This window comes from Quercus robur, chromosome 8 (assembly GCF_932294415.1).
Source record: "Quercus robur chromosome 8, dhQueRobu3.1, whole genome shotgun sequence".
NCBI lineage: Eukaryota > Viridiplantae > Streptophyta > Magnoliopsida > Fagales > Fagaceae > Quercus > Quercus robur.
The window spans coordinates 11,292,833-11,305,143 of NC_065541.1; positions in this window are offsets into that span (position 1 = coordinate 11,292,833).

Consider the following 12,311-nt stretch of genomic DNA (forward strand, 5'->3'; position numbering starts at 1 on the left):
GGCTTCTCCTCAAAAAAGGAAAAGAAAAAAAAAGGCTTCTTCTTTTAGGAAGTAGAACATTCATAAATGTTTGCGTTTTTCTTTTGCGGCGGAATTTGCATGCCTATGATCTATAAAACATAAATAATGTCTACGTATTAGCTATGGTCTTATGTACTACGTACTAGTGAAATTATAATAATACTGTTGCTCTTTTTTCTTTCATACTTTGCTATTGCTAGTTGGGAGCTGTCTCCAATTTCTGACTTGAAAACTATTAGAATTTTTTTATGGGATCGAGAAAGTGAGAGAAGAGAAGAGAAAGACATAGAATGTTATGAAATTTATTAACGTGGTTTGATTTGATAACAAAAGTCCATTGCAAAAGGATTTGACAATGTCCAAAGCGTTATGTCATTTAAAATTTTGAATGATGTTGTTATGTTCTAAGAAATTAGGAACTAATGTATTAGAACTTCAATATGTATATGTTAGCAAACCATGATCAAACGTTAGTCTAGATTTAGGCTGCTCAAAGTGTGTGTATATGTAAAGTTGGAATCGAGTAATTACAGGAAATTACTATTAAATTTCTTCAAGGCTTGATTGATTGAAAATTAGACTCAAGCGGTCGAAACTCGTGCAGCTTGTTTTTCTGCAAAGTTTTCTAACTCAGCCCAATCCCATATGACATGCAGGGTTTTATATTTTGCCTTAAGTATAAAAGAAAAAACCCTAGCCACGTTTTAGAGGTTGTTGATATGCTGTGTGTGTGGATCTCTTGTGAGATCTAGATGTGTTTACCTTCATACACACTTAGGGTTATCAAGATCAAGATTGATGTTGAGAGCTTTGTAATCGCTTCAGTTGCTGCTTCAAGAACTTAAAGAAAACACAAGTGGGAGTATTTGTTGTTGCTATGGATCAAGGAAAGAAGTAGTTCGTGACACGTAGTCGTGGTAGTAAGTTTTTTACGCGAGGTAACAATAAGATGTTAGTGGTCTAAGTCGCTATTGTAAAAACTAATGTTATGAATACCGTTTTAACTTCAATTCTTTTATAGCGAATCTGTTTTAACTTGATGATAGTTAGGTTAAATCTTTCCCAGGTTTTTTACCCGTTTGATTTTCCTGAGTTATCATTTCATTGTTTCTTTATTTTCTGCATTGTTTACTTGATATGATTTACTTGTGTTAACCTAGATTTGAATAATTTATCTAAGAAATCACTTAGCTAAATAATTAAGTTGATCAACTTATATTTTAAGGGATCTAAAAATGTACAGATGTGACACTAATACATCTTCAAATTTGTAATATTTAATTTAAATCATGAAATGAATCATTTCAAATAACTAAGATAATTGAAAGCGCACTTAATGTATAAAACACTTGTGAATGTTTTGACCCCCCAAAAACAAATTTTCTAATTCAAGCTTATATTCAAACAATATATGTGTAGAATATGAAATATAAGCAATACCCAATTTAACAAACTACTCTAAGCCATTAATTAATCACAATCAACAGAAATTAAAAGCTAAGAGTAAGGGAAAGAGAGATGCAAATACAAGATAACACTAGCACGTGTTATCGAAGAGGAAACTAAAGAACTCGATGAGAAACCTCTTTGCCGCCCTCCAAGAGGTAAATGATCTACTAGAAAATCAGTTGGAATACATGAATAGCAATAGACCTTCCAAACTTAATCTACTCAATGCACCTAAGCTTTCCAAACTTCTTACTTCAATAAAGTTACGCCGAACTGTGTCTTCTCTAACTTTCTAGATCTCGCAATCAACCTGTTGCATCAACCAATATGAATTGCTTCTCTCTTGAACTGCTTCCCAAACGCCAAGAACCTTCTCACTACTTTGAATTTGGTGAGGTAAGGATTTGGTTTATGATCCTCTCATGAGTATGACAATGGAGAAAGTCTGAGTAGAGGAATTTGGAGAATCAAGTGTGTAAGATTGTGGATGAATCAATCTTGTTTTTCTCTAGAGTTTCTCTCTCAAAATTCTCTTTGGAACCTCTTTCTTTACTCTCCATTTCATGGGTATAAGATTATTTATAGTAAGATATGAGATGGAATGTGAAAAGTCATTTTTCAATAATACAAGGTGCATTGGCGAGTCACTTCGCAACTGGAATGAGTTGTCAGCTCCAGTCACCAGTTACCAAACAAGGCTAGATTGTACTTTTTGTCCTGTAGTAATCTAGCCGTCCTAACTCTTCATCTTCCTTCATGCTTCACACGTGTGCTTCATTTTGGCTAGTCACCACTTGCGAGTCAGTCGCGAGTTTCAGTCGCCAATTACCATCTTGTTGCACACTCTTGATCAAATTTTCACATTCTTTCACACACAACTCCTACATTATTCACACCTAAATAGAGGGTTTCTAAATGCTGAATTACAAGCAAATTTGGCACGGAATAAAGCCAACACATTGTTGAATAATTTCAACTTTACAGTAATACTTAGCGTCTTAAGGGGCTGAGTTTTTATTTTTTGAACTTGTTGTGTTGTATTATAGTAAGCCCATTGAGGCTATATACAAACAGATCAAACCTAGGCAAACCCTAGATATCGTAAAAGTTATGATGTGCTAAACAAGTTGTAGGGACACATTAAATTTAGACTAATATTTCTCTAATATCCACCTAAATAGATCTTGTAGAATTTCTAGGTTTTGGCTAATTCCATGACAACTTTTCTTGTAATTGTTGGTTTTTATATTCTAATGTGAAAAGTGGTGATGAAGGCTAAAGGTTGAAGATTCTATTAATTGTGCAAGAATGACAAGCTTGGTCACGCTAGTTCATTCTTTTATTTCAAACATGCATAGTTTTGATAATTTAAACCAAGTTATATATAAAGATGTTAATCTTAAAATGATATTGAGTCATAACTCTAATAAACATGTTAATTACATAATCATAATATTAAACATGACAATCAAACAAACATACTTATTAAAACTAATAGAGCATCAAGCAAGTAAGCAAAAGAAAATAAAGAATACTTGAGAAAAATTAAGATGCTATGAAGGTTTATTTTTCTACGACTTTCCTAGAGAGAGGGAGAGAAATCATGCAATTTTTAGTGTTTTTTAGGGGAGAATTCAATCGAGAAGGCGAAGGGCATAAAATGTAGGATGTAACAGACTGGCTTAACCTCACCTTGAGCTAGGCGCAAGGTGCTATGCCAGCTTTATTTTAGCTTCCCCTTAAGTCTTAACTCAAATTTTGGTTCAAACTTCTTGTTTTGAGGTCTCAAATTTGCACACTTGGTTGGAGGCCTTCCATAACTCCATTTTGCAAATTTGGGTATTGTTGGAAAGATTATGAATTCAACTCTTTAAAGATAGCAACTTTACACATTTTGGTGTTGTAGTTGGAGAGTTATTCAACTGGAAAGAATAGTGTTTCAAATAGAAATTTTATAGAATTTATTTTTTGTCAATTCATGTACAAGTAATATTTGACAATTCGGAGATGATCTTAAGGAGACGTTTGCTCCAGGATGTAAATGATTCCCTCAGTTTGTGAAAGGGCCAACTTTTTGGATAAACAATGTATGGCTTGTGGCAACCTTGTGTGCAAAGTTGGCCCCTCAAGCAAGTTTTGAACCTAAAAATGGTTTTGTCCAATTCATTGCACTTTTGCATACTTTGTTCTCGGTCTTCAGAACATCAATTTCATTAAAAAAAAAAAAAAATGTCATTGGAAAGCTTAAGATGCAAACTTTCTAAAGACACAAATTTTGTAGCTTTTTATTTTTTGGATTTGACAAGTTTTGAGCTAAGGAAAATGGTACAAAATTCAAAATTTTTGCTTTAAAGTCCCACTTTAGCATTTTGTGATTTCTCCTCTCTATTGGGGAATTTCTGTGCTCCGAACATGCCAAATTAAAGTTTGTCACTAGACTTTTTCAATGACATCTTCTGAAACCCTTTGCTTAGGTTTGTGAAATATTACTTTAAAAAAAAAAAAATTATTTTAAAGTTCAATTTGGGTCCGTAAGTTGCCATTTCAAAGGAAATTCAATAATTTTTCATATTAGGTCAAATTTGTCTCAATGGGACGACCAGATTTTTGGTTAAATTTTGGTCAAACTTTGATTATCCAATATACTTGGTAATTGGGTTTGAGAAAATGTATTTGAGTGTAATAAGATGGTTTTCGGTGGTCTAGTGAATTTTTTAGCTTGTTTTGACAATTGATTAACACATTCAAAATTTTTCAAAGTTTGGACAATAAGGTTTTTTTTTGGAAATTTGGCTCACAGATCATGAAATTGGTGCATCCAAGAAAGTTGTACCTAGAAAGTAGATTATACTACTAAGCTATGAGACTCTTTGCACCAAGAAAGTTGTATATGCAAAAAAAAAAAAAAAAAAGTCATAACTAACACAAACTGTTTAGTCCATGCCAAAAATTTTTAGAATACAATAGCAACCAAAGAGCCATATGAGGTTTAAATGCAAACAAAAATTTACTTTAATCTAGCTCATCTCATGTGTCCATTTGACTTGATCAATTGGCTGGGATGAGGAGTTGTTCAAAGTTGCCAGGTACGTAGGAGGAATAAACATCTGATAATTTTTTCTTCTAGTATGAAATAAGGGTCAGACTGATCAAACAATAATGTTGTTAACAAGTTTCAATTTCCTTTCTTTAGCATCATAATGCTAAGATAATGTGAAGGAAGAATGCCTGTTTTGAATCGATTTATGTTATATTTAGGGCCATTGAGGGCAAAATCTATTGGCCATGGGGAATTTCCCCAAATTATGATACTAAAAGGTGAAGGTATAGAACATGCATGTAGTTTGAAGTCTCAAAGTTATTGGCCAAGAGTATTGTAGCTTAATGGGTTAGTATTTCCTAATGTTTCCAACGAAGATATTCAGGGTTTAAATTAATACCCTTACTCCCAACTATCAGATTATTGAATTATAAGGTTACACCTGATTTAACTCTTATAAACTTACATCTTTTTTACACCATAGATTTCTAAAAAGGATTTTGTTAACAGGTGCCGGCTAGCATCTGTTAATGAACCAGCTGTGGTTCATTTATAATCTATCACAAATCCCACTTGTATAGGAAATTGGCAAAATTTTACTTTTCAACTGTGATTTTGCAAAATGATTTGACTTTCTCCATCTAAACTGACACACATTTAATGCATATTCAGTTTTTTCCAAATCCCTAAAAAAAACGTGAATAATTTATTTTAAATTTTATCACATTAACGGATGTTGTACAACACCCGTTAACAACACCCTTCTAAGAAATCTAACGGTTAAAAAAAATCATTAAATGCTATTGTTTTTCACCTTATTACTTATTTAATACTAGCATTCTCTCTTTCTCTTTTTCTCTCCTTATTTATTGCTTTCCACCATATAATATTTTCTTCTACACAATAAAACAAAAAAAAAAAAAAAAATTTAAATAATCTCATAATCATTGATTTCACAAAACTACCCATAACAAGAGTCAAATGACTGAGACAATTCGTCCTTTCTAGTGCACCATTTCTTCAATACCAGACTGCCTATGCCACTTCACATTATTCTTGATATATTAAGAATGCACCTATTTAAGTGGCATATTGGCATTATATATGTTTTGGTGCATATCCATGTGAAGCAGGTTTACGTGTTGTTTACTTGTTTGGTAAGGATAAAAAGAGTTGGAAACAGTAATGGCTGAGACTAGTTTAAGTTTCCAATTTTTTTTTTTTTTTCCTTTTTAAAATCTTCTTTACGTGAAGGAAAAAAACGGGTCTAGATTATCAGATTGCGAAAAGAACAATATAAAAGAAAAAGAAACGGTGGCACATTCCATTATAAACGTGCCAGAATGACCACAAATGGCATAGTTTTCAACCTCCAAATTTTCGTCAGGCAGATCTAAAGCAAGTGGAGACTTTGGCTTGGATAAACCTACGAATTACTCCAAAGGGTCATAGCCTATCACACACTAAACAATGATATCGGAGGTTTATCCAATGACCCTTTGGATAAGGTGAAACTGTAGAGATGATGGAGGCCTGAAAGTATAGTGCAAAAAGAAAGACAAGAGGAAGAAGATGATGATACGGACAAACAAAAAAATAAATAAATAAATAAAAAGAGTTAATGTTGTGGTTTTTTATTTTATTTTTTTTAATAAGAAGAGTTAATGTCTAAATCACTAATTTCTAGGGAGTAATAATGATATTACTATGAGTCTTTTTTTATCCTTAGATCTAATAGTAATCAATGATTTATAAAAGATGCAATTCTTGTGAAGTTACACCAGGTGTAATTTGAACCTATCTCATAATAAAAAGTTTCAAAGTTATTTACACAAAAATTGTTTGAATATATTAAAATATACAAATGAATTAATTAAATAATAAGTTGACTATTTTATTTAGAATAATAATTTGATTAATTGGATGAGAAGAATTGAGAGTTTTATGTGGTGAATGAGTATTAAGTGAGGAGTAATGTTTTAGTAAAAAACTAAATCCCACATTGATTGATATGGAGAGAAAGTCGATATTAATTTAAAAGTGTTTAAAGTTACTAAGCTTAAGTGTCTAATGCATGAGAAATGGTTCTCTTTGTGATAATTTTCAAATTATTGTAATTCATTTTAAGTCTGCGCAAAGTTTCTAGTTTTTGGCATTTAGAGAAACATAACAAGCAAATTGATTCTCTTGGTCTATGATTTTTTCTATTTTAGTAGAGAAAAGACTACTCCTATTGAGAATCCAGATCATTATGTCCCATCATCTATGCTGCTATAGGATTAAGATGAAATTTCAAAATACAATTAACAGTATGCATGTCAAAAATTTGATGAAGCTTAATGCAACTCCATTCCCTTCCATCCTAAATAATAAAAAGTCTACAATCACATTGACAACCATACTAGAACTTTTGAAGTAAATGTTATATAATTATAAAGAAAACTAGTAACAGGATTTGACAATTTGTTTTTTTGTTAAATGAAAAATGAAAATAGTAGATGAAACTTATAAATGTTAGTCACAATAATTTCTTAAAATGATGTGATTATTTTCTAACAAAGTATAGTTGATACAATATATTAAATTTTCTAGATTCAGCTATTTATATTTATTATTTGAAAGTGTTTTAAATTTTGTAATTTTTTTTTCAAAAAACATAATGCATTTTACATTCAAATTATTATATAAAGTGAGATATTTTGTAAATAATGTAATGTGTGGTTGAAATGGCCTAAAGAGAAAGTAGATATAAGTAAACTCATCACTTATATTAGGAAAAAAAAAAATACAAGACTTAATTTAATAACGTAAGAAAAATGTAATTTTCTCAAGAAATGATTGACCTATCAACATTATACTGAGAAAGTGACATAATTGTCATGAAACAGCTTATCTTTTTATACAAACTGCTCCTCTCAAAGCATCACCTAAGTGGACCAAATTGACTAAAATGTTATACGTCAGTTTTTAGATATTATATAGTTAACACAATAAAATGATGATTTTTTCAACAAAAAAGACCCTAAGGTTAACAACTTGAAACATCTAATTTAAGAAAAAAATTTAAGAAACAAGAGATTTAGTGCTTCATGAAAGGAAAAAAATAAAATTCACATAGGATGGCACCAAATAATTTGATTACTCTATCTTTCTCCAAGTATATATTAGTGTTGTGCTCATTTTAATTGGGTAATACTAAAATAAAAAATTGGATTTGAATGACAAAGGGAAAACTAAAAATGGAGAGAAATAGAGACGAGGGAGGGGGGGGGGGGGGGGGAGAGAGAGAGAGAGAGAGAGAATCTTAATGTTCACTTTTGCATATTTCTTTTCAATTGTTTGATTTTCTACAATTGAGAAAAATTTGTGTTTGCAGTCATGTCAACTCATTTTAATTAAATCCCCCCACATTCACCTTCTCTCTCTACTTAATAGTCATCTTCCACTCCCCGGTATTTTTGGTAACATTGCCAAGGAGTTTTGCCCGAATTTACTTGTTCAATGAACCTTTTGAAACCATCGGCTGCATTTGATATCAAAAACATTAATCACAATGAAGCAAACTATTATGGTGGAACACATCCTTTTTAATTTTTCAATCCATGACAATCTCGAAGTCTCATTAGTTTGCTCTTGCTTTACACCATGGTGATGTCGCCATCCCCAACAATAATTGTCAAAGCCACTTCTGTTATTAGATCTCATTGAAGAGGAATAGAAGTTGGTGGGGAGTGGAAGATTTTTTTTTGAGTAAATAATAATACTTATTCGTGTTCTAAAAAGTATTTCTATTTACTCAAAAAAAAATCTTCCACTCCCCACCAACTTCTATTCCTCTTCAATGATTATCAAGTAGACAGACGGTGGATGTTGGGGGAATTAATTAAAATGAGTTGACATAGCAAATACTAATTACATAATAATGATGTGAGAGGTAGTCTTTTGCTGACCGTTAGATTTAATGAGAATCAACGGTTTAAAATAGGTGTAACTTTAGTCACACACACACACACACACACACATATATATATATATATATATATATTCTATTTCTCTTCAATGATTATTAAGGAGACAAACGGTGGATGTTGGGGGATTTAATTAAAATGAGTTGACATAACAAATATTAATTACATAATAATGATGTGAGAGGTAGTCTTTTGTTGAGCGTTAAATTTATTGAGAATCAACAGTTTAAAATAGGTGTAACTTTAGTCGTGTGTGTGTGTGTGTGTATATATATATATATATATTCTATTCCTCTTCAATGATTATTAAGGAGATAGATGGTGGATGTTAGGGGATTTAATTAAAATGAGTTGACATAGCAAATACTAATTACATAATAATGATGTGAGAGGTAGTCTTTTGCTGACCGTTAGATTTAATGAGAATCAACAGTTTAAAATGGGTGTAACTTTAGTCATATATATATATATATATATATATTCTATTTCTCTTCAATGATTATTAAGGAGACAGATGGTGGATGTTGGGGGATTTAATTCAAATGAGTTGACATACCAAATACTAATTACATAATAATGATGTGAAAGGTAGTCTTTTGCTGACTGCTAGATTTAATGAGAATCAACGGTTTAAAATAGGTATAACTTTAGTCTCACACACACACACACACACACACACACACACACATATATATATATATATATATATATTTATATAACATACTCATTTTTCAAAACACCACACATCAAATTATTTATTTTATACTACATTTCATTAAAATATTAATTTTTCGTGTTTTTAAAAAATTGATTCTCTTTCTTCACATGCAATAATCATCATTTGCTTTTTACATTCACTCTCGCGTTGCGTAAAAAAAAAAAAAAAAAAAAAAAAAAAACCTAAGTGCAAAACCATTAGAGTTAGCCTAAATTTACTTGAATATTATTGGAAATTGATAAATTTACACAATTATACACTCACTTATATGAGTCATTTTTAGGCAAATTTAAACAATTATGCACCCACACTAATGTCAATGCTCTAGGACCTGTTTGGTAAAAGAGTCCAAACAATAGTTTTCAGTGTTTAAACACTAAAAATTGTGGGCAAAAAAAAAAAAAAAAAAAAACACGTTTTGTAGGAGATTTCATTTAAGAGTGTTTGAGTTACCCTTCTCATATTAGAATGTTTGAATATTGAATTTAAAGAACTCCTCCTACCAGTTTTCAATTTTCAAATTGTAAAATTGTGATTTACAATTATATTTTATGTTGACTTAGTTCCGTGTCAAATTTGATTGTAATTTTATTCAATCATTTCCCTGTATTTTTTTATGGGATTTAATGTAAAGGCTAAGTGTAAAAGTTTGGTCAAAATCTATGAAGAAGGTGAATTTGCGTCTAGCTCGCGAGTGTCAACCTATAAAAGGTCACGTGAGAAGCACATGCTGGAATCTGAATAGTCTCATGCTAGATTGGATTTCGTGAGTCACTTCACGAATTAGGCCAAGTTGCGAGTGACCCGCGAAACTCACTGCCTGAACTTTTTAAGTATGTTTTTTCTCATTCTTTTACCAACACTATATAAGCCCATATTACCCATGAAATTGTTAAGGAGTTTTTCCAGAGAACTTTTGAGAAAGAAAACCCTAGCTATACATTTGAGAGTTAGATATTGTAAACTCACAATCATCTACACAATTTCCCTTAAGTTTTCCTCTACTCTTACCTTTCCATTTTACATTATCCTTGAGAGATTCTTAACCCAAACACTTACCTCACCCAATTTAAGTGTTAAAAGAAGTTTTAGTGCGTATGAGAAGCATTGGAAGAAGTCATTGATTGGCAAATGCAATTTAGAGCTAATTGTGAGATCCAAATAACTAGTGAAGACATGACTCCGTGAAGCCTGTTGGTAGCTGGAACTTGGAGGGTTCAAGTACATTGGGTAGATTAGGCTTGAAGGGTCTTTTTGATATTCATGTACTTCAACTTTATTCACTAGTGGATCGATATCGGCTTGGAGAACCGCGGAGAGGTTTTTCATTGAGTACTTCAGTTTCTTCTTTGAAAACACGTCTCGGTGTTATCTTGTGTTTGCATCTCTCTTTCCTTACTCTTTAAGCTTTATTATTGTTGTTGCTTGCTTGTGGTTATGACTTAGAGAGTAGTTTTGGTTATTGCGTAACATTTACTTTTGTTCCGCATTTAGATAAGTTAGAATAAAAGCAATTTAGCCATAAGTTAAAATTGGGGGTCTAAACAAGTTATAGTGTTTTACACTATTTAAGCTTTCACAAATAACAGTGCTCAATGGCATTTTTGTAAATACGTTAAAAACCATGTAGGTCCTAGTTGATTAGACCACATGAGGGAACTTTATCTCTCTTCAAATAAAATAATAATACTTTTATTATACTTATCAACTTTTATATATGTTATATATTATAGATGAGAATATCTATTTTATAGTCTAAGGTTTTATGTTTTGTATTTACTATATATATATATATATATATATATATATATAAAGTGTCGTATCAATTAAATTTTTTAATAATATGATAAAATATATTTTACATTTGAAAATATTAACAATCACAATGAAATAATTTGGGGAGGTGTTACGTTATAGTCAGGGGGTTCAAATGAACCCCCTGGCTTGAAATTTTATATATATATATATATATATAATATTTTTTTTAAAAAAAATTGTTTTAAACCCCCTACAATACAAATTTGCACACCCTCACCATGAACCTGAACCCCCCCTTCCTCTTTTTTTTTTTTTTTTTTTTTTTTTTTTTTTTTTTTTTTTTTTTAAATCCCAACTTAAACTTCGAAAAAAAAAAAATGTCCAACAAAAAATTTTGGTCTTTAATCTTAGAAATAAAAAGCTCATAAATCAAATTTTAAAAAATCATAAATTAAAAAAAAGGGCAAATAAAACCTAAGAATTTGTAGCTACCTAACCTTCAAAATCTATCACTATCCTTCTTTACTCTCTAAACCCAAAGGAAAAGGAAAAAGGTTGCCTTTGTTTCACACATACAAAATTTGCCGCTGCATAGCCCCCACAATCTGCCGCTGCCACCGCCACTTGGTCTGCCGTCACTTGATCTGGTTTTTCAGCTTACTCTTTCTCTCTTTCTTTCACTGTGAGAGTGTGTTTATAGTGTTTTGATATACTCTTTCACTGAATCTATGTGAGTAAATCACCGTGCGTGTGTGGAGTTATCTTTTGATTTTTTTTTTTTTTTTTGTTGAGTTTTGAATCTTGGACCGTGTGTGTGTTGTTGTTGTTGTTGTTGTTGTTGTTGTTGTTGTTTGGGGGGGCGGGGGTGGGTGTTGTGGGGTTATGTTCTTATTTTTGTTGTGAGTTTTGAGTCTCTCTGAGTCTCACCGTGTGTGTGGGCTTGTGGGGGGTTAATGGGTTATAGTGTTTTGATTTTCTTTATTGTTGCAGTGTTGCTGTAAGTCAATAAGTGGCTGTATTGATTTGATATAAAGTTTGAGCTATGAGTTGTCTGGTACACCCGACTAAAATTTGTGATTTACTATTTAACTAAATTTGTGACTTGTGCATTTTTATGCTTTATTTGTTTTATCCACATTTGTTTTACAGTAAAATATTTAGTTAAAAACCAAATATTTTCAGTCAACCGAAACCGAATCAATTAGACAAATTTATATAAAATATTTTACTACTAAAATTTGGGTAAAACATTTAACATTTTCTTTCAAGCTCTCACGATACTCCATCAGACGTCACTCAGTCCCTCTCACGCTCTCTGCCTTCTCACTGTCAAGTTCTCCCTCTCCACCCTTAAGTT